This window comes from Talpa occidentalis, unplaced genomic scaffold (genome assembly GCF_014898055.3).
Source record: "Talpa occidentalis isolate TD23 unplaced genomic scaffold, MPIMG_talOcc4v2.1 talOcc4.8, whole genome shotgun sequence".
Classification (NCBI taxonomy): Eukaryota; Metazoa; Chordata; class Mammalia; order Eulipotyphla; family Talpidae; genus Talpa; species Talpa occidentalis.
Genome location: NW_023605194.1, coordinates 56,858,069 through 56,885,312, shown reverse-complemented (window position 1 = coordinate 56,885,312; position 27,244 = coordinate 56,858,069). Strand labels below are relative to the sequence as shown.

At 34.4% G+C, this 27,244-nt stretch overlaps 1 protein-coding gene across 4 annotated transcripts in view; it reads right to left on the bottom strand.

The window, feature by feature from the left end:
• Positions 1 to 27,244, bottom strand: part of PCDH15 (protocadherin related 15) — a 1,524,279-nt gene that overhangs the window by 787,767 nt on the left and 709,268 nt on the right. Inside the window, exon 1 of one of the 4 annotated variants that reach the window (XM_054690670.1) lies at positions 7,332 to 7,704. The exons of the other annotated variants lie outside the window; for them this stretch is intronic. The gene's annotated coding sequence lies outside the window, so the exon portion shown is untranslated. Of the gene's footprint in view, positions 1 to 7,331; positions 7,705 to 27,244 lie in introns of those variants that run through there. 4 annotated transcript variants of the gene reach the window in all.

Sequence of the window (27,244 nt, the reverse complement as noted above, 5' to 3'; positions counted from 1 at the left end):
CTTTTTGCCTGTGGTCAGCTTTCTATTTTCTCCCCCCACACTCCAGTGGCCCCAGTGGGAAACTGATCTTTCACCAACTCAGAGATAATTCTGCATCCCAATATTACTGAAAGGAAGACTGCTATCTTGGGAAAACAATGGGAGTGAAAGGTCAAAATTTCTGAGAATTTGGGGAAATTTACTGGTGGGTATTACCAGAAGACTGTTTTGGAAAACAGGAAATATAGATATTCAGAAAAAATAAGCACATAAAATTTATTCATAATGGAAAGACAAACACTGGAAAGAAAAACTACAGTTCTGTATAACATCAATATATTAAAGAAAACATGATTTATGATATATTAGTGTGCTTGTAACTTGGGGCAGGATACAACAGAGAGCAATGAAGGAATAAGTTGTTAATATTTTAATAATAAAATACTTATGTATTGTGATAGGAAATAATACTTTGATTAAAAAATCAAGAGAAAACATCATAGCAAAAATTTAGATGCATAGACATAAGTACAGAAGAAATACTGAAACATAATGAACAAAGGGACTTAGAGAAACAGAAAGTAGTATATATTTAATTAGATGCACAATTTGATTTTTTTACCCCCTCACATCTAGTGCTATGCTTCAAATAAAGTTTTAAGGAATGGCTTTATGCATGTGCTATAACTAGTGTGTGTGTGAGGGAGAGAGAGACAGAGACAGAGAGAGACAGAGACTGAGGAGGAAAATAATTGAAATTGAAATGGCAATTATTTACTATGTATGAATTATAGTCTTCTATAAATATTAGAAAGATCTTTGTTTTAGCATTTCCTCATTCACACATTTTCCATTGAAGTTACCATCATTTGAAAAAGTATTTGCTACTATAAAAAAGTGAAGCTTTATTATCTGAAGCTTCGTTGAGTTTTAGTTTATTCTTCAACTTGACTTATGAATACAAAATAAGAATTAATATAATGCATGGTATTCAGAATTAAGTATATCCTGAATGAAAATTTAAAAATAAAACTTGTAAAAGGGCCTAAATTTTTTGCTGTCATTTTTGATCGAGTTTTAGCACATCAATGTAACAATAGTTAATGTTCTAAAAGAGTAGTCTATGTTCATAACATCAGATAGAAAGTAAAATTGTATGAGAGACTGTCAACACATCTTAGATGAAGGGACTCTTACAGAGATATTCAGAAATAAAATTAGCTAGGGAGGGGAGATCTGTTCTACATCACCTACATTGCAGAGGTTAAATGGATGATAAATTTAAAAACACTACGAATAGCTCATGGCATACAGCAAATACTCAGTATTTAGTCTTTCCATTTATTATGCAGATTCATCCACAGACCAGAGAAAACAAAGATAAAGCATTTAAATCAAAGTTTTGCACACATTCTTAGCCTGATTTCCTCCAAACATAGCCCATAGATAAGGAATGAATTTAGCGAGGGGGCTCAATATTTCAATATTCAATAATTAAAAGTTCAAATAAGGGCCTCCCTGGTGACGCAACCAGTTAAGACTCAACCTATGAGGCAGTCTGCAGCCTCTGCAGCATGAGTTCAATCCCCGGCCAGCAAGGGAACAAACCACATGGAGCAGCAGACCTCTCCTGACTCGCCCGATGCTCACCTCAGCAGTGTTCTTAGGTCAATCTTCCTGTTGTGCTCCCCACTCTGTTTCTGGTAAATCCTCTCACCCCCTACACCTCTGGCCTGTACCCCAGCACTTGTATGCATAAAAAATAAATCTTTAAAAAAAGTTCAAATAAAAATTGAGCACTTCACTTATTTTCAAGCTAAATGTTTATTTTCTCATAATTTACTTTATGACCAGGAATAAACTTTAGAGATTTTATAATTTATGTTTTTATTTTCTTTCATAAGTCATACACCTTCTATTTTCTGCTCCTTTCTCCCATTTCTTTTTGGAATTCAACAGAACACACACTTACATCATTTTTTTTATAAAATTGTCTCTCACTTAAGTTCTATACCTTTTTTCTAAGTTAGTAGTCCATTTGATTTTCTTTACCTAGTCCATCTTCACTCTTCTTAATTAAACATTCACTTTTTCCCCAAATTCCTACCACCATTCTGTTCTGTGTTAAGAACATGTCCCTATATTAAAGTAAATAAATAAATAAATAAATAAAAATGACCCAAAGTCACTACCAGGCCTAGATAAAAGCTTATGGTTACAAATATTTTATGTTGTTCTTTAGAAGATAGAATGGACAGCAGGGAGACAGACCTCTGCTAGAGAAATTCCGCAAATCATAAATTTGCTAAGCAGATAGGAAACGATTCCATTAGTGTTTCACATTAAAACACCAAAACATCATTTCAGCTTTTCCTTATTCCATGGAAACTAATATTCAGAGCAAATATGCATTCATCGATTAAATATTTATCAAGTACTTACTAAATTCTGGACACTGAGCTAGTTAGTGGGACTACTAAAATACATTGTACAAAGCCCCAAATGAAATATGCTCTTTCATTTATTTTATAGGGCAAAACCATGAGGTAGAAAATAATATCTAAGTTTCACAGATGAAGAAACTGTAATATCAATGTTAAATTATTTACTATGTCCCAAGGGGTAAGACTATGGGGTAAAACAAGGATTTGACTCAGGCTAACTGCTGAAAGTTTAACTAAATGATAATGAGGAAGATGTTGAATATCAATTCCCATTTACTGAGATATCCCTTGGTTGGTTGCAGGCCCTGCACTCAGTGCTTTATGTATGTGAAGGACATCCTCTGTCAATGGTTTAAACACAGAAACTAGGCCTGAGTGGTTAGACCCTAAACTCCTCACCAATTAGGGACTGAATGAAGCACAATGAACCCCTCCATCCTCTCTTTCTCTTTCTCTCTCTCTCCCCATCTCTAGATAACAGGTACTCTCCTTTATCTGTATACCTGTCTCTTTCTCTCACTCTCTGATCAGTCTGTCTGAGTCTCCCTTTCTGTCGCTATCTTTAAAGACTTTGTCTCTATTCCCCTTTTCCTATCTCTTTTGTCTTAAGCATTTTTCTTTCTGCCAGTCTGTCTTTCTCTGACCACTTTTCTCTCTCAGATACTTATGTTCTCTCTCTCTCTCCTTTTCTTTTTATGATCACGATTCTCCTCTCCCCTCATTTTTATTTTGCCATTCTTTCACCTTGTGTCTCCAATTTTATTTACCTCTTTTTTGGTGAGTATTTCTCTTGTTATTCATGACTCTCTCAGTCTCCCTTTGAGGATGTATCTCTGTGAGCATTTCTCTGTAATTTCTCTGTGTCTCTGTCTTTCAGACAGTGACTTTAGCTTCCAAAGCAACCTCTCATCTAGTTTTAATGAACCTTCTCTAGATTCCAGTGGTGTTCTGAAAAGTCAAAGAAAAATCAGCCCCTTAAATGATAAAGCAAAAAGGAAAGTCACTGTCCTTGGATAAACAATTTGCATTTCCATAAGCATCCAGTGATGCAGAATCAGAAAAGGCTCATTCTGACACCTCCATGAAAACGACAGGGAGAGCTTTCATTAGCTGGTCTCCCTTTTGAATGATGCACTTCATTGCACACACCGCTGTCCTCCCAGTTCAGGAAACAGTGCTTAATTCTGTCTAAAACCCGCCCTTTCACTAGGCATTAAAATGAATGACTTTTCAAAGTAATAGGAACTACACATCCGCCATGGCCTGAGAATGCTTACACTCTAAAAGCCAGAAAGAAAGTTACACCTCCTGTCAATTTCCTATCCATCAAGGAACACAATAAACAAGCATTGAATTTTTCCATTAACCAGTCTAAAGGAAAGAAATACTTCATTTTCTTTAGTTTTTTTTCCAATAAATGATTGCTTTGCCCCCTTACATTTATAGCCTCAATAGCCATGATCTAATATTTAAGGTTGAGTGCAACCTTTAAACAACTTGTGAGATAAAAGGAAATTTGTCCATTAGAGTGCTCAGGTAGAAACTTTATTCTGTAGAGTGGAAATTATTTTCTTGTTATTTTGTTGGTTCACATGCACATACACAATCATCTTGAAAAGTAATCACTAAAAGATTAAATCTATTAATTGTATTTTAGATTATGTAGCAATTTACAGATTTCTTATTCATTGTTTTGACTGATGCTTAAAAAAAATCTCTGATAGTCTGAGTTTATAGATGTGGATACTAAGGCAAAAACATTTAAGGAATGTGCCGAGGCTTACAAGGAATACAACTGTCTTTGTAATAGAATCTAAGGTTTCTGTGCTTATTATATAAAGGAATAGTGTGCATGTGTGTCTATTATGCTCATTAATGTGTGACTTATTTTCAGGCTGATATCAAGTCATATTTATTTTCATAGTCCTGCAATTCTGACACTTTGGCTTATACATCATGGGTAGTAATTCTACTTCAAGGTCATACTATTCAAACATTCAAAATTACCTCTTCACCTGCCTTTATTCATATGTGCAAGGAAATAATTGTTACATTTGGAATTTCTGAGCACATTTTTTGGTTCTGTAACCATTTTAATCTAAATGACTCCAATATTCAATGTAAGTGAATATTACATGTTAAGTTACTGGGAGCTTTAAAACTTTGGAATTTGTACACAGACACAACTGAGAGAACATAATCTTGCTATAAATTACTCATAGTAGTTATTATTCTCACCTGAGATTGACTATGTGTAGTAAAATAATTCCCATAGTTCTTTCCAACATCTCCTCAGGCAACCCAGTGATATTTGAGCCTAAAACTAAAATATGAAGCCCCCTATGTGATCATTAGTTTGAACCTACATTCTTCCAGATTACAGAGTGACAACACATAACATTTTATTGCAGAAGAAAACATATCTATATCAAAATATTGGTTTAGTTGGGAGTATAAAAAAAAAATTTGAAAGCCACTCTGTAAGGTAAAACATTTTTTTTTGATATTTCAATCACATAGCCTTATTTTACACAGAAATATAAAATGACAAAATGGTTCATGTTTGCTAATAATCCCAATAATATAAACAACTCATTAAAAAAAAAAAAAAGATGACCACCATCAAAACGGACCTCTGGAATTCCAAGCAAAATTAAACTTTAAGCAACAAATATTTCTACTCCATTTAAATGCAATGTGGTTTCTTTGTTGAGCTTATTTCTTTGAATTTATTCAAAGGTTGGGACCCTGAGTAAAGCTTAAAACCACATATTTCATCCCACTGTAAAGGCTACAATAAAATGTGAATGTATATAAGGAGCTACTATACTAGAAATAAGTTGAGGTGACAGTTGGTTTATGGGAGAAGTTTTGTATTACTTTATGTGTAGCAGAAACAAAAGCCCCTATTGTCTAAAATTAAAGTTCCTATTGTCTGAATTACAACAATGGGGAGTAAGCTCATCTATCTCAAAAAGCATTTATATGTAGATTGTTCTTTATTATTATTGTAAAGCCTCATTACTTATTCAGGAAGTAAAACCCACATGATCAAGTGATTACAGAAAGGAATCATAAATTACTCAACATACGTTTGCTTGACACACATTTTGTGATCAAAGAAAAATAGATTTCCTTTGACAAGAAAAACAATAATTATCATTTGCATTTAGCTTCAAATGTAAGCTGTGTACCACAACACTTGGAATTTTTTTTTCAAATAGCTTCAGTTTATATCTGCTTGTCTGACATTAATATGGAAGATAAAAAGACAACATGCAAAATTTAAATGTGAAAAGACTAAGAAACAAACTTTGTAATAGACTTTTGACTTGGAACTGAGTTCTTTTCTTCAAATAATAACTCAGTGGTTTTCTTTTTACCACTTTTATCATTCAGATACTCACTAAGTGCATCAAATATATCATTAATTGATACATTATAATTAAAAAAAACTTAGAAAATGAAAGGATTAATTTAAACCTCTTTCTTGAAGAAAGTTAAGCAGCTAACAGTAAGACAAGCAGCTAACAGTAAGATAGCCCAAACTCTGACCTGCTTAGATCCCTTCATGGTTAATATTCAGGGGTCATTTTGTGGCAAAGTGATAGGGATTCACTTTCTCTACTCAGCATGTCATTGTAATAACTGAGAGCTGAGTGAGGAGTTTCCCACTCAGTGCAATTGAGTGCCCATTAAATTGTAACTTTTATTTCAGAGGGAAATAAGTCCACATTTAAAGGAACTGAATTCTGAAAACTGAAGATTCAGATCTACTAATAATCACATTGACCCACACTAGCCACTGCTAAAGAATTAAAGAAACTAATAGAAGAGCCAATTTGCAGTGAAAAGTTCACATGAGCATATATTAAAATCTTCAAACTTGTGAAAACTGCAGGGAAACACTCTTTGCTTAAAATATGCCTCTGTTATTTCTGTTGTTAAGCAACACAATAACTACCTCTTAAGTATTTTGTACTAGATTTAACAATTAGCTTTATTTGTGAAACAAACAAGTATAGACTTGGAATTAACTTTACCCCAGGCTGTCACATTATACCCTAGCTAACAGTAGTTCTCCGTATACATGCTACAAGTTCATCAAATACGATGACCATCTGTGCATATTAGAGACATATACTAGAGTACCGGCAAAGTGGGCCTGAAACTTTTTTACTCAGTGTCCATGTTCCCTTGAGCTACCAAAGTATGTTTTTTAAGTAAAGGCCCCACCACAAAGTGGGAAAGCTGCTAGTTTTGTATTGTAAGGGTGGATTCTAGATGGTTAATACTTCTGGATAAAAGAACATAATTTCAAATACACTGAAACACATATAATGAAAAGCATCAGAATATTCTACATTAGAACAAAACACAACATACTGTTAATTGTGAGGCAAGTTAGCCACTTCAACTTACCCACTAACTAAAGCCTCAAGCAACCCCATACGCAAAACAAAACATCACACATGCACAGATGAACACACAAAAACCCAAATGTATAACATGTTAATACAAATATGTGGGTACATACATATATATATATATATATATATTGAGAGGGTTAGAGAGAAGCAAAAAAAAAAGTCGCTGAGGATTTTTTTTTAATGACAAACCACACAGTCAAAATTCTAAAGCTTGTGTCTTTAAAAATATTACATGGCATCTCAACAAAATTACAATAACATGCAGTATCCAGGAAGAATGGAAAACAAGGAGTTGTGTTTGCTCTTCCAGCAGGTAATTATTTGTGTATCATTATTACATTATTCTTTAGCCAAACATGACAGAAAGTGATATCATGCTAGAGATCCATTGCACTGAAACAAAGTCTTAACTTTCTCTGACTTCACTACTGCATTAAACTTGAAAGATTAAGAAAAAGGAGGGGAATAAAGAACTTACTTGCCTGTTTAAAGTTCCATCTTTAGCCCACGTAAGATTAGGCAGCAAGTTTTCTTGCCAAGGCTGCCTCCTGTTCATCCCTTTCAAAACAACCAATGCTCATAATCTAGGTCCAGACGATTCGTTCACACATTACACTTCATGTTTCTGTGAGGCATTAATATCCAGTCTCGCTTCATCAAGAAAATGTTGCTAGAGCTAATAAAGCAACAACCCCCCCCCCTGGAAAAAAACAAACAAACAAAAAAAACAAAAAACAAAACCTCAACATATTAACCCAGAAGGCATATTATCTCTCTCCCCGTTCGGAGATAAATGCCAAATGCCTTAGTTATCACAAGCAACTAACTCTAAGCTCCTAGCAGGAATCTGTCTGCCCTCTATCTGTCGCTATTTGCTCAGCACGTTGATTCACTGGCACAGAAGCAACAGCAATTAGCTGTCCTGCTTTTCACAGCACATACCGAGGAGATCTGAGTGTGCTAAACCACACAGTGACTGGTCGTCCTTAGCACCAATTAGTAGCAGGTGCTACAGCCCAAAAGACAAATGGATGTCCCACAGATCATCCCTGTTGGCTGCTTTATTGTATGGTGTCCTGGCAGCCTGTCTGGTGATTCTGTTTCTTTTGTATGGTTGTTTTTACTATTTACCTCATCAGTACTGGGAAGTTTAGCAGCTTAATTCAAAGACAATATTATGGACAAGTCAGAATAATCTCTTAATCTTCTTTCATGTCTCTATGTCACACACTATAGAGGGGCTAAAAATAGACTTTTTTGTTTTTGTTTTTTTGGGGGGTTTACAGGCACATATGACTCATATAAGATTTATAGAGAAACATACAAGTAAAATGACAACATATTTCTTAAATATTGTGATCTCTGCAATGAAGTTTTGAAAATAGACTTTTAAACTAGTGAAAATAATATGTATTCTGTTATTTAAAGCAGGTATACATTTCTAAAGTAATATACATGTCCAGGATTTATTCATGTTCATATCAAAGTTCACCCACATATTCATCTGAGTCTCTGTGAAGGAAGGATATAAAAATACAATCAATTTCAGAATGTTTTATAGTAGTGGTACTGCAAGAACAAATATCCTGAAGTTGGTTAAAAAAGACAAGAAAAACAGCAGACAGACAAAATCCCCCACAACATAGGTTTTCTTCATACACAAGGTGGATTATTATGCTTGATGATAGACTAGTTCAATTAAAAAAAAGTAGAAAACACATAATGTGTCTCAAACATTGGCAGAGAGTAACATCTCATTTAATACAGAATTCACTATTTTGCAAGCTCAGTAAAATGTGTATGAGTAAATCATAGATAAAACATAGGTGAACATTTAGAGATCCCAGACAGAAATTAGTTACTCTAGTTTAATATAAAATTCACAGAAAATGAATTATTTGCTTCCATCGAAACACAAACTATGGGGTGGAGTGAGGGACACACACTGGTGAAGACTTGTAAAATCATACCTTCTACTGTTGCAAAAGGTGATGATTAAACACATAAAATGATAAGATCCTGCACTTGCATCCCTAGGTTTCTAACAGAAGAATGTCAAATAAACAACAACAACAACAACAAACACACCAAAAAAAACCCAGTAATTCCAAGGGATCATGCACTACTATGTCTATTGTAGCACTATTTTCAACAAATAAATTATGGAAATAGCCTAAGAGCCCAAAGATATGTAAGTGGATCCCCACACAATGAGATACTATTCAGCTATAAAAAATGAAATATTGCTGTTTGTTACAACATGAGGGGATTATGCTAAGTAAAATAAGTCAGGTGAAAGACAAACACCAAGGGATTCACTCATATGTGATACAGAGAAATATAACATGGTTCAGACAAAACAAGCCAAAATAAATGCTAGAAATCTGACTACAGAGTTCTAGTAAGAAGGGGAGGGAAGTGGGGAGAGCAAAGGAGAGAATGGGTCCAAAGCACAATGGGAGAGGATTTATGGGTGACTTGTGGGGTGAGTGTGTTGTGATAACATATACCTGAAGAGATGTGAACCTATATTTCTGACTCAAATATAGTTTTGTGAACCATTGTTATCTAAATAAAAAGACTTAAAATGGATGTTTTAACAGCACAAGCTTAATCTGAAAATGTCAAACAAAGTTGTGTTTATTTTGCTTAAGAAGACTTTCTTCATTAAGTGAAACATCACAGAAGTAGAATTATCTGTATGTCGATATTGTTGGTACAGGGGAAGGAGAGGAAATTTTCCTCTACCTCTCTTTGTTCTGCTCAGGTTGGTTGAACAATCAAATTAAATCAGACAGATTAATAGGGGAAAAGGAAAAAATTAGTTGCATTTATATGGAGGATCTACAAGGATATAAATTCTAAAGTAAATGTCATCAAAATGATGATTTTTTTTTTTATCTTAAGCTATAGAATGGGATAGGAGCTTAGTGCTTTAAGGTGTGGTGGATGAGACTGACATAAGGAATGGGTGAGATGCTCCATGATTACAAGTTTGACCTGTCATATAAATAAGTTTTCTGATAAAAATGTCATTTTGGGAGAGGACACTAAATCTGGGTAATGTCCTGGTTTTCATTCTCTAAGTAGTTAAAGAAGACTGAAATAATTCTCTTGCCAGAGTGATACATCTTGGAATGGCCTGTTCTGCACATCTCGGGGAGCCACAGCCTTCATTGGTTAAATAAAGCAGCTGGTATTATCAAGACAGTTTCAGTGACAATAGGAATTAGTAAGTGAATATTTATAAATGAGAAAGTCAGCCTCATTTTTGGTGATGATCAATTATATGTTTGATGATGCATCAGTATTAAACTACTAGCTATTGAAATCTTAAGGCTGATAACAACTGACTGATGTTTTATTTTAATAAGTAAATTTAGATTTGAGAAAATATATTTAATAAAATGCAAAAATGCACTTATATAAAATAGTATATACTAAAGTATAGGTGGATTTTAGGAAAATAGCTTAAAAGCACAATAAGAAAAAGGTGAAAAGTAACTGAAAAACCACTACTTACTGATAATTTCTGTTAGAAATATGGTGTATAATATTCTAGACTTCTCTATATCTCTTTCTAGAGTATTAGAGTATCTCTATCGCTCTCTTTGTCACACACAGACATATTTTATTTTCTTTTTTATTTTTAAGACACATTTAAAGTCAAATTTAATCCAGCTTCTCTTTTTCTTTTAACATTTCATGGGCTATCCTTTTGTAAAGAAATATAGATTTAAATTATTACTATCAATGATATTTCATTACATGTGTGCATAAACACATGTAATAGAGATTATATACACATGTAATAAACAATACTACTATATATAATTTATTTAACAAAATATTTATGTTTTGAAATATGGCACTTTCTAATTTTAATGTGTCTGTAGAAATGTATTTATTCTATTCTGATTATCACTAGCATACTTTTCTAGGAATATAAATTATTGCTCTAAGGAGCTGATCATTTATTATTGATTAAACTCTAATAGATGACATAATGATATTGGTGTATACTTCAGTACATGCATAATAATTAAATATTCCACGTATGTAGTTACTTTATGTTTGTGTGACTCACTGCCTCTAGCCAAATGTCTAAAATATAAATTCAATGTTTAATTAATTGAATTATTTTATTAGCAATGGGCCTAAAATTATTTATCTAATATGCCCTAGAAATTAATTTTAAACACTATAAAACATTCCTTCCATATTAAAGAATATGACACCTTCCTATCCCTCACTTATCAATATTTAAGAGTGGTGGAGTTCATGGTGGTCGGATGGTGAAGGAAGAATTTTAAAAGGCCAGGAACAACAATCAAGTACAAACAAGAGAAGATCAGACATACTTCCCACATTACCAAACAGGAAATCAAACAGGAAACTTTGTGAAAATTAAGATGTAGTGACAGATGCATGTGGAAACAAGAACCATTATGGATCAAGTACCTATCACTACTAAGAGAATTAAGAGAACAAAAAGTGAAAATACTTTTGTTCCAGATAAATATATTAATTACAATTTAGCTGTGGTGTACTCTATACTGGAAACACACTGATAATATAAAACTAACTAAAAATGGGGCATTCCAGCAAAGGGCGTTGAGTGGCAACATGCTAAGTGGAGAACATGCATAAGAGAGTGTCAGAGCAGTGAAAAGGTAAGAATTGGATCTGGAGGGGCCTCCCTGGTGCCACAGGGGTTTAGCGCTGGGTTGCGTGGCTGCCCGCAGCCTCTGCAGCGCCGGTTCGATCCCCGGCCACCGAGTGAGGGTCCCACTTGGCGTGCAGACCTCTCCTGCCTCCCGGTGCTCCCCTCAACAGTGTACTTCAGTCCTTCTGCCTGCTCTGCTCCCAGCTCTGGCTCTGGTGAATTCTCTCACACTCCTGCGCTTCTGACTGTACCCAGTGCTTGTATAAATAAATAAATAAATGAGTAAATAAACAAACAAATAAATAAATCTTTTAAAAAAAAAAGAATTGGATTTGGATTTGGTTTTTGATGCTGATTCTTCTAGATAACTAAAAGTTAGTTAGAAGATAGTAATTTGTGCAGGTAACCTCATTCAGGATATTTTAGTAAAGAAATCATAGAGTATTGAAAAAGCTGTTTCATTGAATTACTGGAGCTTGCTGTCTATAATACATACAAGCATCAGTACAAAAATGTTGAGACTGACATGCAAGTGCCTGAGAGCTAATGGTTGCATTGTATCGACTTGATCTAACTCCTTAAACTCTTTGAGATTCCAATTTTTAATGTGGATATTAAAATAGTAATATTTTATTAATAGTAATAGTTCAGGCTTATTAAGATATTTGAATGTGCATATTTGACAGACTTATAACAATGAGTGGAATACTATAAATATAGGTAAAATTTACTTTTTTAAGATTTATTAATTTATACAAGAACTGGGGAACAGGCCAGAGGTGCGGGAGGGTGAGAGAATTCACCAGAGAATTCACCAGGGAACAGAACAGACAGACAGACTGAAAGCATTGCTGAGGGGAGCAGTGGGCAAGACAGGAGAGGTCTGCCACACCATGTGGGTAACTCCCTGGCTGGCAGGGAGTAGAACCTGTGCTGCAGAGGCTGCAGACGGCTTCACAGCATTGCGCTCAACCCACTGTGCCATCAGGGAGGCCCAAGGTAAATTTTAGATATTAGTATTATAGTTTAGTTTTAAAATGAAATCTAGTTTATTAGTTTATAGATTTAGATAAAAGAAAGCTAACATATGTAGGCAAAACCCAGATAAAGTAAACATGTGATGCACTATTTTCAAGTTCAGTTTTTAATCACATAGGTACCCTTGACTGCAGAATGGCCTACCTTTATTCGGGGAAGGTGATCCTCTTCAACAAAGTGTGCAGCTTTGGGGCAGGGGGGATACACATACATGAATCAGTAAGGGAGAGAAAGGATATCTGCTTAGCCAGCCAAATCAGCCAAATCAACCCTGAGATCAATGCGGTCAGTACACTGAAATACATCACTCATACCCCTAATAGCATACTTATTGGTAAAAAACTGAAAGTATTTCCTTTAAGATCAGGAGGAAGGCAGGGAAGTCCAATTTCACCATTTCTATTTAATTACTACTAATATTCTAATATTAGTAATCTTCAACAGAGCAATAAGACTATAATAAATAAAATGTATTGAGATTGGAAAAGAAGATAAATTACCATTATCTGAATATATGATAATGTATCATGAAACCCTAGATTCCACCAAAAAATTAGTAACATTAAATAGTACAATAAAGTGGCAAGCTACAAATTTAATATATAACGATCTGTTGCATTCTTAAGGGCCAATGATGATGAAGAATAAAGAAAATTAAGAAAACAATCTCATTTAAAACACATCAAAAAGAATGAAATGCCTAGGTGAAATATCTGCTCTGTGATACCTCTAAGACCCAGTTAAATGTTATAGAACAAGACAAAAATAGATGGAAAGTTTCCCTATATTCATGGGTGGAGAGAAATAAAATAGCAAAAATGACCATCCTACCAAATGTAACATACAGATTCAAGATCATCTCTATCAAAACTCTAATGATATATTTCAATGAAATGTAGGAAAAAATTAAAGTGTATGTGGATAATCAAACTAACCTGTGGGACTAGCTGGTGGCATAGAGGTTAAGTCTCAGCTATCACTGCTGTAGCCTGATTTCCATCCCCACGTGGTCCATCAGACCATGCCCATCTCGCCCATCTCTCCTGCTGTTCACTTAGCAGTGTATCTCAGCAGATCTGCTTGTTCTGCTCCCCACTGTCTCTAGTGAATGCTTTCACAACCCACCCCACATCTCTGGCCTACACCCCAGTTCTTTTATGCATAAATAACTCTATAAAAAAAGTCTAGGGGCATCCCTGTTGGCACAGGGGTTAAAGACAGCACTATCAAGCTACTACCAACCACTGCAGCATGAGACACTGCAGCAGGAGTTCAATCCCCTGGCTGGCCAGAGAGCTGACCCTCAGCAGTCCATTTCAGTACATTTGTCTGTTCTGCTCCCCACTCTCTCTGGTGAATCCTCTCACCCCCACCCCGCAACTCTGGCTTACACCCCAGTTCTTATATGCATAAAAATAAATAAATCTTTAAAAAAAAAAAAGCCTGACTGGCTAAAGCAATTTCAAGAAAAATGGAGGAAACATGTCACTATTTTTTAAATTATATCCTATTATAAAACAATAATAGTTAGAATAGCATGGTATTGGAATATAAACAGACACATGGATCAATGGGGCAGAGTTGAAAACTGAGACATCAAACCATACATACATAGACACCTCAATTATGACAAAGGAGCCATGACTTCAAAATAGAGAAAGGAAACTCTTTTCAACATGTAGTATTGGGAAAACTAGAAAGTCACATATAAATTAATGAAATTGGATCACTTTCTATCTCCACCTACAAAAATAAATCCAAAATAAAGATCTGGTTGTCAAACCTGAAATCATAAAATACACAGAAGAAAACATACGTGATATATCCCATGATATCAGCATTAAAGATATATTTGAGGGCTTGACACCAAATTATAGTGAGCAAAATAAACAATCGTACTACATCAAATTAAAAAAAAATGTAGAGCAATAGAATATGAAATCATCAATTCAGAGTTAATATGCATCACAATGCTTATGATGGCATGGTGATATTAAGATATGGAAGTAATCCAAGTGCTTACAGATAGATAATTGGATAAAGACGATGGAACACTATTCAGCTATAAGGAAAGATAAAATTTTGCATTTGCAGCAAAATGGAAGGAACTACAGAGGATAAAGTAAAGCAAATTAGAAAGACAATGATAAATATTGGATAATTTCAACTGTATGTGTAATATAATGAAAATAATTGGATGAATGTACAAACCAAAATAAACATAAGCTAGCGGGCACTTAATACTGAACTTAGGTTGGTAGAGGTGAGGAGAATGGGGTGTTGGGAGCAAGGCTAGAGGGAGTATGAAATGTGGAAGTGGGTGTTTTGTTTTGTTTTTCTGTTTGTTTTTAATTTAAAAAATAAAAAAAAACCTTATAAACATTGAAAGCATCTTTAACATTTCAATATTGAAAAGTAGGATTTCACTTTCCTAGAAAATAAAGTCATATAATTAAAATGAATCTTTGAATATAAACAATAGAGTGGTTGATGTGCAAATTATATTACATACTTTAATGATAATTATGCCTTTAAAATATTAATCATGAAATTTGTTAAAATTTTGGCAAAATTAATTGCCAGATATTACAGTAGAAGAAAAATAGTTGTTACCCTCTCTTCAATGTTGCAGTCCATGTGTAGTTATACACAGGCATTGACAATATTATGGTTAATATAAATTCAATGATTATTATTGCGAAAGTTTATGGTGGATTTTTCCTCCCTATTGCCTCCTTTAATTTTTATTTCTTAAATTCCGTTCACAAACTTATTTTCATTCACCACCCTTTCCATTGACAATCTTTATGCAATTGCTTATGTTTAACATGTATTTTTGAAAAATGTATCTTTTATGTGTTATTCTAAACATCCATAAAACTAATGGTATTTGCATAAAACTTTTTAATAAAAATGTATTTTACAGAGCAGTGAAATACCCCACATAATGCTCTAGCTGTACGCCAAAAATCAGCTACGTCCTACACAGAGCTGTGAAAAATACCATAAACTTTTGCATCCATGCCAGTTCATCTGTGCACTAATATTTAATGAATAATAAAAAGTAAATAGCTGGTCAAAGATACAAATTTTATGATCTGTATTTAATTTTCTGGAATATTTGCTTGTTTTTGCAGGTTTTTATTATGCCGATAAACAGTAGGTTTATATTATATTATTACAATGCCTAAGCATTGTTATCAAGAGACTTTAAAAGTAGGGAGAATTTCAGAGTTAAGCAAACCAATACTAATGCACATATTATTCTCAACTATATCTCACTGAGAAAGCAAGATATAAGAAGATTTTGTAGATCCTTCCAGAAGGAGGACTGAGTAATTGAGTCAATAGCAACCACAAACTAAAGAATAGTAGATAAGGCAATTTTTTTAAACCCACATTAGAGCTTTTGTGAACAAAATCTTCTGCAGTATTATCATAATAGCTGTGCTCATTACAAGCAGTGTCTTACCAAGTTGCCTAGATCAAGTCATTCTAGGTTTGTTATCTTCAGTGGCCATTTATGGTTGAGATTCAAAGCCGTTGCGAATAACCATGCAACAAAACCTCAATCAGGGACTTGGGGGCTGGGAGTGAGTTGTATTCACATGAATAAGCCTTTACTATGATTTCATACTGTACAACTTTATTTTTTATTCTGACACCTCTTTATTGCCAGGATTCAAAGTAGCTGTAGTTAATATAGTCTTTGGCTAGCGATGTGTCTTTCTTTTTTAAGCCAGTCCTTGCCAGTTTTACAGTGACAGCTTGAGGAATTAGAAACAGTATAATCTTCATTTAATGCTTAGCTGTGCTAAGGTTTCCAACAGGCAAGTTATTATTCACAAGAGCAATTTAAGGATATAATACAATAGTTCAGACACAATGGTGAAAGGAATTAATAATTGCATAAAGATATAGTTGTGTACACATATACAATGTAACTAAGTAAAAAGTGAAGATGCTGAACTATTCATATAATTTAAAAAAATCTCATTTATAAAGGAATATTGAACTTAGAATGAGAAATTTGTATTCATGTGCATCTGATAAACTTAAAATATTAGAACTATTTTTAATGTTGGATGAGATTAGACATTATGAAGTCAAATTATTTGATTGTTTCATAAAAACTAAAATCTTTGGAATCCAGGAAAATAAGACTAATGGCATACATAATAATCATCATAAAATATTTTCTAAATGCCAAACTTATATTTTAGCTACTTCTTACTTGCTTTAGGGATACTTTATTTTTCTTTTGTAAAGAGAGAAATGTAGACATTACAAACTAGTTTAAAAGGGGAAAAAAATATCACTTATGCTACCTCTTCTCAACTGTAAATTCTTATATACTGGTTACAAAAGCACTGCTCTATTGCTACAAAATCACCACAAATTTAACAACTTAAAACAACACACATTTATTATCACATATTTGTTATGGGTTATAAGTATAGGTCAGGGTCCAGCAAAGCTGTAATGAAGGTGTTGCCAGTGGGAGTTCTCTTCTGGAAACCTGACCCCAAAATGTTTCCAGCTCATTCAGGTGGCTTGGCTGACTGCCTTTGGTTGTGAATATAGGATTGGGAGCCCTGGTTTGACTTCAGGAACTATTGGCTAGAATTCACCTTCACATGTGCCATATCACCTGCTTCTTAATTAACAACATAGCTGTTGGTCTCTTCAAGGTAGAAGAAATCCTGTATGTGTACTGGCAGGATAAACTAAAACATACATTTCTCTTGCAACACCATCACAACACTGATACCCCAATAACCTTTGCTATCTTATCAATTATAATCAAATTATAGTTTTCTCTTACATTCAAGGAGAGGAGACTGTGTAGGACATGACTTCAGGTGGTGGAGATGTTGGGCCCATCTTAGAATTCTGCCGACCACATTGTACTAACTCTTAATTTATCTGATATTTTTAGTTCGACACCAAATTGTATTTCTCTATATGAGTAATAATTTAATAAAAGACAATAATTGAGTTTTCTGAATAATCAAGCCTTGCTTTTGTGTGTCTAAAACCTATATGACTTTTTAATATGCAAAATTATGCATTATTTTATCAGTGAAAAACAATATAAAATCCAAGTCAGCTGCAAGCATTGAAAATTAACTAGTTGATATTATCTAAAAGTAAATATAAATGTTTCAAAAGTATCAAAAGTAAATAAAAAATATTTAAAATATTTCAATATAACCTTAAATTGAACACAACAGAGGTGCATATTGTAGGATAGGGAGTATTGTATGATTATGTCAATAATCATAAACTGTACTTTTATATAATTTTCAAAGGGCTGGAGAATTTTTATTATTAATGAGTAAAATAAAACTGTCAGCTTTGTTTTGTCTCTCTGTCTTTAATAGAGAATCCCAGAGGGCCTCCCATGGTGGCAAAGCAGTTGAGCACTGGGCTGCAAAGCTGCCTGAAGCCTCTGCAACGCCGGTTCCATCCCCGGCCACCAGCGAGGGTCCCACAAGGCGCAGCAGACCTATCCTACTGCCCGCTGCTCCCCTCAGCAGTGTATTTAGTCAGTCTGCCTGTTCTGTTCCCAAAGTGTCTCTGGTGAATTCTCTCACCCTCCCACGTTTCTGACTGTACCCCATGCTTGTATAAATAAATAAATAAATCTTAAAAAAAAAAGATAAATCCAGATGGCTTTCCACTATGGATGCACTAATTTACATTCCTACTGACTGTGTAATATGGTTACTTTTCCTCCATGTCCTTTCTAGTACTTGGTATTGGGAGTCTTTTTAATATGTGCCATTCTCATGGGTGTGAGATGATATTTCATAGTGGTTTTGACCTACATCTCCTTTATTTAGTGTAATGAAGAACCATTTTTTTTTTTCTTCTATCTACTGGCCTTCTAGATAGCCTCTTTGGTGAAGTGAATTGTCATTCTAGATAATTGGGTTGTTCTTTTAATTGTTAAATTGTATGTTTTTTATAAATTTTGGATGTTGATCCCTTGCTGATGTCACATATAAATATTTTCTCCAGTTCTTGGGATGTATCTTTAATCTTCCTATATATCCTTTTGCTGTTTAAAAGCTTTTTAGTTTGAAGTAATTATAATTGTTTTTGCTTTAATCTTCCTTACTGAAGGGTTGTAATCCAAAAACTTTATCAATGATGTCCTGAAACATACTGAAAATGTTTTCTTACAAATTTTATTGTTGTATGCCTTATATGTAAGTACTTTGTCAATTCTGAATTTGTTTTTGTGAATGTAGTTACAGAGTGATTCAGCTATTGTACTATGACACATTCATCATGATTAAGTATTGACATATACATGGATTTATTTCTAGGTTTTCAATTGTGTTCCATTGATCCATGGGTCTATTTTATGTCATTGCCATATCATTTTAATTACTGATGTCTTATTGTTTAAAGTCATGTCACATGATGCCTCTATTTCTCAGGATTGCATTTGCTATTTCAAAGTTTTTTATGGTACCATATAAATTTTAATATTTTTAAAAAATTAATTTAATGCATATTATTGGCATTTTGATGGGGATTGTTAAATTATATACAGCTTTTTTAGAAAAGTCATTTTATTATATTTGATTCTTTCCATCTATAAGTTTGAAATATTTTTGTCTCCTAATGTCCCAATCTAAATCCTTGTATTAACATCTTGTATTTTTCATTATATGTCTTTCAATTACTTGGTTGGACTAAGTATGCATTTCTTTTAGAAGCATTGTGAGTAGAACGTGTTGCTGTGGGTCTGCTAATAATCTTTTTTTTTTTTCCATCCCCCACCCCCTGCTAATAATCTTAAGTGGCCTGTTTGGCCACCATTTTTTTGTTATCTGCAGTTCTGTGTTCCTATACAAGGTCAGAACTACCAGGTCAATCAGTCATAGATAAAACTTACAAGGTGCCTTTCAAATCAAGCAAGAGCGGAAAGCTTGATCACCCTGGGAAGGGTATGCATCTTGAGGTATGATGGGGAATGCTGCCCTACATATTGATAAGTGACCCCAGAAGCTGATCAGTGGAATGTCTTATTGATAAGATTAAACCATAGCTGGGAATCTAGAGCTGGATTTTAATTAGAATACCAAGTCATCAAGCAGATGAAAAGTGCCTAGAGGGCAGACTTACAACCCCTGATACTATAGATGACAGAGCACATTTTCTAGTTTCACACCCACTCTTTCTTTTTGTCCTCCTTCCCCTCACAACTGATGCTGTAAAATTATTTTATCAGTAAAAAGGCCAGAATCTTCCTCTTCAGCACCATCCTGCATTGTGCAGCCTGCTCCACAACTCCAGTTTCTTTATCAGTGTGGTGTTGCTGACACAACATGGTGTCTTAATTTCAGTTTCTTATCACTCATATTTGTATATATAAAAGCAACATGTTTTTTGTATATTGATTTTTTAACCTGCCATCTTGCTGTATTCATTTATTTCTGCAAATAACTATTTGGTGGAGCCTTTTGGTTTTTCTAAATATAGTATAATATCAACACAAATAATGATAGTTTCACTTTTCCTATTAGATTCCTTTTATTTCCTAATTTGTCTAGCTGCTCTAGTTAAAAACTGTAATACTAAATTAAACAGAAATGGTTGGTGACAGTGGGCATCTTTTTCTTGTTTCTGATTTTTTTTTTTTTTTAAGATTTATTTATTTATACACACACTGGGTACAGTCAGAAGTGCGGGAGGGTGAGAGAATTCACCAGAGCCAAAGCAGGGAGCAGAACAGGCAGACAGACAAAATACACTGCTGAGGGGAGCAGCGGGGGCAGGAGAGGTCTGCACACCATGTGGTACCTGCGCCCTGCGGCCGGGGATCGAACAGGCGCTGCAGAGGCTGCGGGCAGCTTCGCAGCCCAGCGCTCAACTGCTGCGCCACCAGGGAGGCCCTCTTGTTTCTGATTTTAAATGAAGAACTGTTTTTTGCCATGAAGTATCATGTTGGCTATAGGCTTGTGATATATTGTTGAGGTAGACTCCTTCTATTACCATTTTATTTAGTATCCATAGATGGATACTGAATCTTATCGGATTATTTCTCTCATCTACTATTATAATCATATAATTTTATTTTTGGTGATATAATTCATTATATTAATCAATTTTTATATTAAACCAAACTAGCATCCCTGAGATAAATCTTACTTGACTTTGAAGTTGAAGATTTTTGCATCAACATATATAAGGTATATATTGGTAGGAAAGTTTAACTTTTTTTTTTAAAGACTTATTTTTATTTATTTATACAAGTACTGGGTACATTCAAAAGTGCGGGAGGGTGAGAGAATTCACCAGAGCCAGAGCGGGGAACAGAACAGGCAGACTGATGAAATACACTGCTGAGGGGAGCAGTGGGCGCGGCAGGAGAGTTCTGTCGCACCATGTGGGACCTTTGCGGGTGGCTGGGGATTGAACCAGCACTGCAGAGGCTGCGGGCAACTTTGCAGCCCAGCGCTCAACCGCTGTGCCACCAGGGGAGGCCCAAGTTTAACTTTCTTATATTGTCTTTTTTTTTTTTTTTTTGTATTGGTATAGTATTAGTGCTATAACACTATGTCTTCTTGGATTTTTACAAATAATATGAGCAAAATGGGCATAAATGCATGAATCCTTTCTAAAGTTTAGATATAATTCAAAGCCACAATACCATGAACTTTTGTTTTGGGGAAGATTTTTGGTACAGGTTTCAATTTCCATGTTTGTCATCAGTTTATTCTATCTGGTTGTCTTAGTAAACCAAATTGTCCTAGGTCATTGGTTTCTTAAGGCTATCAGAATTATTGACATATTGTGGTTTACAATAATGTCTTGTGATTCTTTTTGTCTATGCCATTTGTAGTAGTTTATCCTCCATAGTAGTTTATCCATTTGTAGTAGTTTATCCATTTGTAGTAGTTTATCCATTTGTAGTAGTTTATTCATTTCTAATTCTGTTTTATCATGTTTTTTTCTCCTCTTTTCTTTGTTAGCCTAACTAGAAATTTATCAATCTTGTTTATTTTCCTGAGAGCCAACACCTAGTTTTATTTACCTTTTGTATGATCTGTTGATATCCATTTTATTTATTTCTACTCTTAATTTTGTCATTAGCTTATTTCTACTAACTTTGCATCCTATTTGCTCCTATTTTACACATAGCCTTAGGTAAAATATAAAGTTCTTAATTTGGGATTTTTCTTAATCCTTAGTGCGAGCCTGTATTGTAATTATTTTCCTCCTTAAGGCCACTTTTACTATTTGCATAGTTTGTATACTTGTTTTCATTAATCTTGAGGTATTTTTAAGTTCTGCTTTAAGTTCTTTAATTCAATAGATATTAGACATCAAATTGTTTAGTTTCCATATACTTATGCTTTTCCCTGTTTTTAAAAAATATATATTTGATCTCTAGTTTTATGACATTATTGTCAGAAAGTACTTGGTATAATTTCAATCTTCATAGTTTCATTGACAATTGGCTTGTGTCCCAACATATGGTATATTCTTGAAAATATTCCATGTGAGCTTGGAAAACAATGCATATGCAGTGGGTTTGGGCTAGTGTTCTGTACATGTCTATTAAGCATCTTTGGTCTAACTCTTCATTTAAGGCTATTGTTTCCCTTCTTATTCTCTATTTTGTTGATCAATCCATAGTTGTAAGTGGGGCAATTAAATTCCTCAGTATTATTGTGCTGTAATCAACATCTCTTTTTAGTTCTATTAATAATTGTCTTATCTATCTCAGTCCTCCATCATTTGGTCATATATATGTTATTTTTTTTTCTTTTATACTAGGACCTTAATCATAATTTAATGTCTGTCCTGTCTCTTATTACCTTTTTAAATTGGAAATCTATTTTATTTGATATAAGTACAGATCTTCCTTCCTTCCTTCCTTCCTTCCTTCCTTCCTTCCTTCCTTCCTTCCTTCCTTCCTTCCTTCCTTCCTTCCTTCCTTCCTTCCTTCCTTTCCTTCTTTCTTTCCTTCTTTTTTATTTTTTTTTTACCACCATTTACTTGCATTGTCTTCCAGCTTTTAATTCCAATTCTGTGTTTCTCTTTGTTGGTTAGATTGATTTTCTGTAAACAACAGAATGTTGGATTTTGTTCTGAAATCCTCTACGTCACTCTATAACTTTCAACACATGAACTCAAGCCATTTACATTTAGGATGTTTATTGATACGTAAGTGCTTATTGACATTTTGTTCTTTTTAATTTTAGATTCTCTTTTTTCTTTATAAGGACTTCATTTTGTGTATTTAAGTTCAGTTTCCATTCTCTGATCTCTTACTTCTATTGATTTTTGTTTGAAGGATAGACTGAAGTTACTACAAGCTGAACTATTATTTTTTTTTTACCCATTGGATTGTCTGAACAATGAATTTTCCAAACTCATTCTAATGGACCATATGCTCCTCTTTGTTATATGTTGATAATTTTTCTATTACCTCCAAATATTATTCTTGCTTTATAATAATACTTTCAGTGCTTTTTACACATGCATTTTCTTGATAAATTATTTCAGTTTTTGCTTTTCAGTGAAGCTTCTTCCCCTTTTATCTTGAAAGATAACCGTCCATGGTGAAGGATAATAGGCTAGAAATCTTTTCCTTTTCTATTTTAAATATCTTCTGTAATTTCCTTCTTCTTCAAAAGTTTCTAGTGAATGTCAAATTGTTCTCTTATAGGTTAGTCATTTTCTCTCAGTATTCTGCTCTTGTCATTGGCTTTCAACAGTTCTATTATAATGTGACTTTTCTTGTCTGGTGTTATTTTGTTTGGAGCTCTTTGAGCCTCTTAAATCAGGACATCTAGTTCATTTCCCAGGTTGAAGGAAAAATTCCTTAAGTAAATTTTCTATGCCTATCTATTTCTGTTCACCTTCTGAAACACCCATTATATATATATATATATATATATATACACACACATATACCTTTATATATATATATATACACACACACACATATACCTTTATATATATATATATATATATATATATATATATACCCTTTAGTTTATCAAAAATAATTCTTATACTGCTTTCATTTTTTAAAATTATTTTTCATTTGTGTTATTCTACTTGTGTGTTTTTCATCACTTTGCTTCCAAACTCACTGATTATGGTAATTTTTAAAATACATTAGTTTTAGTTGTAGCAGTCATATTTTCTGGACACATTATTGTGCTCCTGTTCTACATCCGCCATTGTTTTTTTTCTTAATTCAGTACTATTGTTTTAATTGTTACCTTAAACTCTTGTTCAGGTATATTCTGCAGTTCTGCTGGGTTGAGACTTCTCTGGGATTTTTTTTTTTTTTTTTGCTCAAACATTTGTGATATGGTCTTTTATCTCTTCATTTTCAATTTTTACAGGTTGTAATAAGGACTATGTTTTCCTATCTTAGTAAAATATCTTTATACCCCTCTTTTATGATGTGAACTATCCTAGGTTTTTGCCCAGTGTCTTTAGGTGTGTCCTACTGCTCAGACTGCTATCTCTGTATCTACACAGATGACAGGGCTACTGGTGTTGGCAAGGCATAATAGGTGGAAAGGAACTGGGATAGGTTAGCATTGAGGGGTTGCCCCAAGTGAGCCTCAAGGTTTCCAGTTTCCTACTGTACTGCATGTATTAGAGTTGATATTGAGAAATACAGTTATCCCCTCCTATTAGCTATTCCTTAGCCAAAACATATTTTACAATCTCATGTCATCCTCAACCCCTAGTCTGTGATCGGGCACTAAGTATCATTGGGTGAGGGTTATAGTTGACACAGGGCCATAATTGGTAGTGATTCTCTTTGCTTCCCAAGTGGAGATCCTCACCTGGGGGAATTGCTCCTACTCTAGAGTTCCAGGTGCTTAAACTCAGGTTAATAAGAACATTCAATTGTCTCTTTTGTACCTCTATGGGAATAATGCAGGTGTTTCAAATATCACAGTCTCAGGCTACAAATAAAAAGTTCATCTATGAAGAGACAGAGGTGGCCTGAACTAGCTATCCTCTCTGGTTTGGGCTCTAATTGTAATAGATTGGTAGCATTAAATTGAGCTAGAAACAGTCTACATTCCAGTTTCTCTGATTCTCCAGTAGTGTGTCTCCTGTCTTGCATACCAACTCCGTGCATTGCCTTCTCCAATGCAGTTAGGATATCTAGAGTCTCTGACATGACCTAGGCCCCTGAATTAAAAACAAAAGGCCGGGACTCCCTGGTGGCGCAGTGGTTGAGCGCTGGGTTGTGAAGCTGCCCGCAGCCTCTGCAGCCTCTGCAGTGCCAGTTCGATCCCCGGGCACCAGTGCAAATCTCAAGGCATGCTGATCTCCCCTGCCGTGCCTGCTGCTCCCCTCAGCAGTGTACTTCGCCAGTCTGCCTGTTCTGCTCCCTGCTCTGGCTCTGGTGAATTCTATCATCCTCCCGCACTTCTGACTGTACCCAGTGCTTATATAAATAAATAAATAAATCTTAAAAAAAACAAAAAGAAGGCCTCTGTTAAGCAACTAATTCTCCCTCTTGTGGGTTGTGTTGCTTCAGTATCACTGCAAACACAGTTCAGTTACAGTTTTTCCTAAGCATTTCTCCTGATGTGTACAGTAGTTTCCTGTTTATCTTCAGGGATTGTTAAATTTGCCCTGTTGCTTTAAGTTTTTAGGTGAAGAAGGAAAGCCTGATGCCTTTACTCTCTGCCATCTTGCTGGAGTCTATAAATACTATTATTAAATGGAATAAGAAAACACTAACTTTAAAATAACTGAGGTTTACATTATTTTACTTTTAGATTTATAGTGTTTGGTTTCTCCATGACTAGATAATCACTATGTAGTCCATTTCAAAGAACAAAATTTGGGACATATTTGTCTCCCAAGTTTGTGAATAAATTTATTCAACCTTTCTATCTCTTGCTGCCTCTGAAAGCTATCATATACATGAGTATTAAAGAAAAACACTGTCATCAATTCAAGCAGAGGGCATATCTACCAGACTTTCCCAAAGAAAACTCCAGACAGAGAGTGATTCACTATTATATGGACTATAAAGAAACAAAAGAGGATAATGCTACCAAAATAGAAGTCATGGGGAGGAGAAGGAGCAAGTTCAGTGGACTATGGTAGAGGATGATGGGTGCTTGGATTACAGGTATGGTAATGTAATGTGTATCTGAAGTAATATGAACATACACCACTGAATCATATAGAGATTAGGGAATTAAAATGACCTTCCTTAAAAGAAATAATACAATTAACAAACAAAAGAACAAAAAAATCTGAGTAACTTTTGAACTCTGTGAGCTTCTGCAGTGGCAGAGCAGATTGAAGTTAGCTAATACCTGCAGAAGGGATGCAGTCAAATTTAATTTTGCTCATTGTACATCATGCAAATCAATAACCAAGGCAGTCTCAAGTTTTAGTTTTGTAGATTTTTAGAGACAGCCCTGGCTCCTGAAATTTAAAAGATTCTGGAGAGTTGATTTATTTCTTGACAATTATTCAGATGTCTCCAAAGTGTACATTGTAAGTGCAAATCCATATCATAATGGAGTGGAGGAATTCATACTGCTCTATAACTTCATTTAACAGATTACCATGTCTCAACTTTGGAACAAGGTCAATTTCCATTCCTGACTCACATGACATGACAGGATAATTCTTCAGTAATGGAAACATGAAGAAAATGGAAACAGGAATACCTTCCATGGCACACATTCCATTAAATATACTCATATACATTTTTATGTTGATTTAGCTCTAAAGAGAATTTAAGTGATTGAAAAACAAGCCAACCGATTGCATTAAAAAGCTATACTAACTGTGTTAGTCTGAGAAACACTTTTCTTCCTAATCAAGATGATAAAAATTGATGTAAGTATGGCTATAGTAAAAGTATAAATTATACTAAGGAATACTTTATGAATGTTGTTAAGGTGTGAATATTATTTGTAAGTTATTTACCACAGATTATCTTGCTCAAGCATGTTTGAAAAGCTGTTAGGCTTTAGAATTGTCAAAGATTGCTGTAATCTTAATCAAGCTCTTATCAACATTCTCTGTTGATAATATTTTTTTTTAGATATGACTCTACTTTATTCTTAACATAGCATATATCTGTTCATAAAAGATATCTGTCAAGCAATGAAAATTTACAAATGCTTCAATACTAACCAGTGCTAAGTTAAATGGCAACATAGTCTGAAGAAATTATGAACTCAGCAAACACATTTGAATAAATTTATAGTGATAATTCATTCTCCTGTATCAAGTTACATTTATTACACACCATATTTGCATGGCATATTTGATTTGCAAAACTCTGATATCCTCTGAATCCAGAGATACTCTATCTGAAGGATGAGAACTGCACATTTAGTCACTCAATATTGGATGCCAAAAATATGCCAGCCAGGGCCTCCCTGGTGGCACAGTCGGTTGAGCACAGCACTATGAAGCTGTCTGCAGCCTCTGCAGCATGGGTTCAATTCCTGGCTGGCCAGGGAGATACCCACATGGTGGGACAGACCTCTCCTGCCTCCCCTGCAGCTCCCCTCCCCTCAGCAGTGTACTTCAGTCCGTCTGCCTGTTCTGCTCCCTGCTCTGTCTCTGGTGAATCCTCTCACCCTCCTGTGCCTCTACCCTGTACCCCAGTTCTTTTTTTTTTCATGACTAAATGCATTTATATTTTTTAT